This window comes from Arvicola amphibius, chromosome 5, assembly GCF_903992535.2.
Source record: "Arvicola amphibius chromosome 5, mArvAmp1.2, whole genome shotgun sequence".
Classification (NCBI taxonomy): domain Eukaryota; kingdom Metazoa; phylum Chordata; class Mammalia; order Rodentia; family Cricetidae; genus Arvicola; species Arvicola amphibius.
The window spans coordinates 140,147,881-140,153,956 of NC_052051.1; positions in this window are offsets into that span (position 1 = coordinate 140,147,881).

Consider the following 6,076-nt stretch of genomic DNA (forward strand, 5'->3'; position numbering starts at 1 on the left):
GCGCAGGACCTTGCACACGTCAGGCCAGAATACTGCCTTTGAGCAAGGCTCCCATTCCCTGAAGTTCAAATTATATAGACAACAGGGCTTCATCAAGAGGCCCATTTCAATTATATTAATTGGAGCCAAGTGATTGGATGGCTGCTGTGGATTTCCACATCCCAGCCCTGGAGTACAGCATCCTGTTGGAGACAGTCCAGGGAGATTCAAACCCCCAGAATGCTTTATTAAGCAAAAATAATGCTTTTGATCCATATCTGATCTCACTGGACTCTAAGCCTCAGGCCAGCGTTGCTTTGGGGTTCCACTTAGTTTGGTTCTGCTTCACGAGGACTAGTGTCTCACACAGAATACACAAACCAGGCAAGAGGGTTCAAGGGGTGAGCCATGGTTTTTAATTCACCCAGGGAGAGTTGCTAGCTTCTGCTGCTGCTGCCTGGAAGTGCCATTCATCTTCCCGAGAAGCTGGTTTTGACACTCTAAGAGACAGACCTCAGGTGAGTCAAGCCCTCGGTGTGCATTGCCGCTCTTTTTTTCTTTAGACACAGTGCTCTTCCTGGGTGATGTGCTTTAACTCGGCGACAGCCTCCACACTGTGTTGTAACAGTGCATGCTCTCTGGCTATGGCTTTCTTCAGCTAAGCCATTACTCTAGCAGTTCTCAACCTGGGGGGCGCGACCCCTATGGGGGGCGGAGTTGGACGACCCTTTGACAGGGGTCACATATCAGATATCCTGCACACCAGGTATTTACATTACAATTCATAACAGTAGCAAAATGACAGTTATGAAGTAGCAACAAAAATAATTTTATGGTTGGGTGTTAGCACATGAAGAACTGTATTAAAGGGTCGCAGCATTAGGAAGGTTGAGAAACACTGCTTTAATCTATGTTCAAATGTTTCTGGTTAAAGAGCTGGGGGAGGGGGATGGACAGGAACCTTATTTGTAATTAATGTTCATTATTTTCTCAATACGAACAACAATCCTCCAGACACAGGACACTACTCCTAAGAGACACAGAAATAGATAACCTGGGTTTTGGTAGTTTTTTTTCATGTTTACTGTATATATTTCACGGCCTATTTTCCCTTCTACTAATCTGTTTTAAACGCTGCTCAAATAGCTTTGGCATTAAAGACCAAAACAGATAACGTGGAGTGAATTAGAAATTCACTGAAGACAAGTATTAACCCTTGCCCCCACTTTTGTTTTCAGAGAGGTTGCTGGGAACTTAGCACACTCAAGCACTATCTCTGAACTCCTGCTAAAGGTAAGCTATGTATTTCATCTCCCTGGATGGTCTCCCAGAGCCTTTAAGGCTGTAAATTCTAAGTCTTAACCTTTAGACCTTGTGGGGTTTTCCCCTTTTACAGTTAAGTGCAGAGAAATCCTCTCGTAGAAAGAATTGCACATCCAAACACTTTAGTCTTCTATAGCAAAGGACAGCCTGCTGAAGTTCTGTCCTCTGTGAAAGGTATGGTCAGAGAGTGAAGCCCCAGAGCTATGCCAGCAGCCAATTTGGATCTGATGGGTCTGAATCAGACAGTAGGTACTATACCTTAGCAAAACAAAAGTCCAAAACAATGAAAATTAAAACCCATGTGTTAATACTGTTAATGAAGAAGGCATCCATTCTAAGCTCCAAACTAGCCTGTTAAACATTTTCTCCTTCTTTCTCTCTTTCTCTGTCTCTCTGTCTGTCTCTTTATCTCTCTCTCTCTCCCTCTCTCTCTGTCTTTGTGTGTGTGTGTGTGTGTGTGCGTGTATGTGTGTGTGTGCTCACACCCAGCCTTGCAAAAACTCTTAGGTGTCCTCTCACCAGTGTGGAAATGGGATATCCCTTTCCAGCGCTTTGCTTTGGGATATGGAATTCTGACTTGCTCCCCAGCCGGCACTCCCACTGGCTGTATTGCAGCAGTGATTTTATTTGACACCCAGTGACTATGTTCTGCTGTCTGCAGGATCTTTGTAGAGATGGTTGGAGAATATTCTGTTCCTCCAGGAAAGGGAAATAAATTATACAGGATGCATAAAGTGAGACAGATAGGTATTGCTGTTCCCATGGCTCCTTCTGTCCCTGGGTCCCTAAGCCTGTGAGGCCTTACATTCTAGAAAGCTTCTGATGTATTAGGTTTTCATAGTACCCCTCAAGTGGCTTTAATTTTCGCTGTCTGCTCCTATATTTCCTCCCTCGTCCCCCTCTTACCTACCCCCCCCACATTTGATCCTCCATCCCAGTACCCCATCCAACCATCCATCCATCCATCCATCCATCCATCCATAACTTTCTATTCTTTTTCCCTTTCCTTGGGAGAGCTATTTGTCCACTATAGTCCCTTACTCCATACCTAATCTCTGTGGTTCTATGAATTGTAGCTTGTTTATCATTGACTCAACAGCTAATATATAAGTGAATGCATATCATATTTGTCTTTCTGAGTCTTAGGTTACTTCACTCAGAGTGATTTTTTTTTCTAGTTCCACCCATTCACCTGTGAATTTCATGATTTCTTTTTAACAGCCGATTAATATTCCATTGTGTAAATGTACCATATTTATCTATTCATATGTTGAGAGATAGCTAGGTTATTTCCAATTTCAGGCTATTATAAATAGAGAAGCAATGAACATGATTGAATAAATGCCTTCTGGTAGGATGAAGCATCCCTTGGGTATATGCCCAAGAGTGGTGTAGCTGGGCCTTGAGGTTGATTTCTGACTTCCCGAGGAACCGCTACACTGATTTTCATAGTGGCTGTACAAGTTTGCACTCCCACCAGCAACGAATGGATGTTCCCCTTACTCCATATCCTCGTCAATATGAGCTGTTACTCGTTTTACTGATTTTGACCATTCTGACTGATGTAAGATGAAATCTCAAAGTAGTTTTGATTTGCATTTCCCTGATGAAAAGGATGCCGAACATATTTTGATGTGTTCTTGGATTTAGTTTGCACTTTTTAAACTTTTTTTAAAAAGATTTGTGTCTGAGTGCTTTATCTGCATGTATGCCTTTATGCCAGAAGAGAGCATTAGATGCCACCAGAAATGATTGTGAGCCTGGTACCATGTGGTTGCTGGGAATTGAACCTAGGACCTCTGGAACAACTGCCAGTGCTCTTAAGTCATCTCTCCAGCTGCAGTTTGCAAGTATTTTATTGAGAATTTCTGCATCTATGCTCATAAGGGAACTTGATCTACAATTGTTTTTCTTTGTGGGGTCTTTATGTGGTCTGAGTATCAGTCTAACTGTGGCCCTATAAAATGAACTGGGCAAGGTTTTTACCGTTTCTATCTTGTGTAATAATTTCAGGAATACTGGCATTAACTTTTCTTTGAAAGTCTGTTAGAATTCTGAGCTAAAACTATCTGGTCCTGGGGTTTTTCTGGTTGGGAGACTTTTAATGACTGCTTCTATTTTGGTAGTATAGATCTGTTTATATTGCTTATTTCATTTTGATTTAACTTTGGTAAGTGTTATATGTCAAAAATACTCATTTCTGGCCGGGCGGTGGTGGTGCACGCCTTTAATCCCAGCACTCGGGAGGCAGAGGCAGGCAGATCTCTGAGTTCGAGGCCAGCCTGGTCTACAAGAGCTAGTTCCAGGACAGGCTCTAGAAACTATAGGGAAACCCTGTCTCAAAAAACCAGAAAAAAAAAAAAAACTCATTTCTTTTAGATTTTCCAATGTGGGTGAAGTAGAGGTTTTTAAGGTATGTCCTTATGATTCTCTGGATTTCCTTGGTGTGTGTTGTGTGTCTCCTTTCTCATCTCTAATTTTTTAAAATTTGGATCATCTCCCTCTCTTTGCCTTCCAGTTTATTTGGTTAAGGGTTTTAATCTTATTGCTTTTTCTCAAAGAACCAATTCTTTGTTTCATTGAATATATATATATATATATATATATATATATATATATATGATTTTCTTCTATGTCTTGTGTTCTGTTGGTGAGGCTTGCCTCTGAAGTTTCTGTTCCTAAACCTTTCATTTCCAGTTTCCCCTCTGTTTCAGTTTTCTTTGTTGATTTTTTTATTTCTACTTTCAGGTCTTGAGTGGTCCTTCATTTGTTCCCACGGTATTTTCATAGATTTTTAAAAAAGGGAGGATTTATTAATTTCCTCTTTAAGGATCTCTATTACATTCATAATAGTCATTTTTAAGGTATTTATCTGTGCTTTAACTATGCTGCAATTATCAGGCCTACTGTAATAGAGTTGCTGTGTTCTAGTGGAGACTTACTATCCTGTCTGTTATGGCACCTGTTACTATTTACACCTGTATCCAGGCACCCGGGTTTGGGATGAGTGTGATTTTAGGTGCTGATATCTGGGCTTGTCTTTGTTGAATGCGTGCTTTGTTTCTTGGTTCCTGTTGCCCCCATCCTTTAACTTTACTGTTTCTTTGTGGATTTCACACCATGCATTCTGTCCCTTCTCATCTTCCCATCCCCTCACATCTGTCTTCTGCCCTTGTGCAACCTCACCCCCAAACAAAACCAAATTTAAAAGAAAAAACAAAAACCAAAGCAAACATTAAAAAAAAAGCAAGAAAGAAAAAGAAAGAGAAGCACAAGAATAAGAATCTTGTCATGGAAGCTCTAGTGTGGCCTGCCCATTGAGTCAGTTTACCCTTGAGTCCATTCATCTATCCTTGCAAGTGTTCATTACTAGAGTCATTGGAGGCCTCTGACTTCTGTTACACTACAGATAATGGGCTCTGACTGGGGCTTCTCTCGGGTATCCTATTGTCCTGTGTCATGGAGAGTTTGCTGTTTTGGATCTGTAGGTCTGTCTGCTTCACTTGCTCCAACAGTTCATAGGTTGGTGGATGCTGGGGTGGGCCTGGGTGGTAACTGGGTTGGTCAGCTTGACAATTCTCCCCCATTGTCACTACCTGGATGAGCTCTCCAGTGCTGCCTCAGCTGCCTGACCCAGTGCAAGGAGCAGGGCCAGTTCTCCTGCTCTCAGGTTCTCAGATCCAGGTCACCCACACTCACATCAGCAGGGCCAGCTCTACTGTTGTGCCCAGGTGAGGTGCAGGGCCCTCTCCCAACGGAAATGGGGGAGATGGGGGAAGGTGTCAGCTCTCCTACTCTCACGCCCACAGAGCTGGCTCACCTGCACACCCTGACAAAAGGGTCAGCTCTAGTGTGCTGTCTAGGTGGGGTGCAGGGCCTGCTGTCCTGTGTGCTACAGCTGATGAAGGGCAAGGCTAGTGCTCTCACTTTTGTGACACCAGAAATAGCACTCTTGCCTGCCACAGATAGCACGGGGCAGAGTGAGGGCATTTTTTCCTTCCCCCATGCCATTGCATGCCACAGGAAGGAGGGTGGGGTCAATTCTGTTCCTCTCATGCCCTCAGGAGTCTGTTAGGGGTGAGACTGGAGGATTGGCTCTGAAGGGGGGAGGTGAAAATCTGCAGTTAGTCTACCTGCTTCCTGGGCTGGCATGTTGCCTTTTTATTTTGTTGTTTTAAAATCATGTCTAATCTTGATTTAATGGCTCACCTGTAGAAATATTGATTAGTTGTGACTTACTCAGCTTAAAAAATTTATGGCATCTGACCTAAGGATTTAACTATAATCTCATTAGGAATTCAATTTTAGAAAGGTACCACATCCAAATAGCATAAATCCATTTGGTCTTTCACCTCAATCTTCTCTACCTTCCCAGTGCTAGAATTATAATAAACTCCCACCATTGGTGGCTAATTTTTTGGCATTGCTCTGAATTAGAAGTAACTGAATATTCCAGCCAAACTACCTACACTTACAGCAGCTTTAGATCATGTTTATATGCGTTGTGTAGTCCTGGGGATCGAACCAAGTGCCCCACAAGTGCTAACTGAGCGTTCTATCAGTGCTCTACATTCCTAGCCTTCGGCATTTAATTATTAAATGGTAAAAACACCAAATACCTTGTTTCGACTAATACGTATTTCTCATCACTGGCAAAGGTAAACATTTATCCATCGCTATCCACTGTATCTCTCCATGAGCTGAAGCCACAGATGGCAGGCCACCTGGGACAGCTGTGATGGTCAGTTTAATTGTCAGCTCGACACAATCTAGA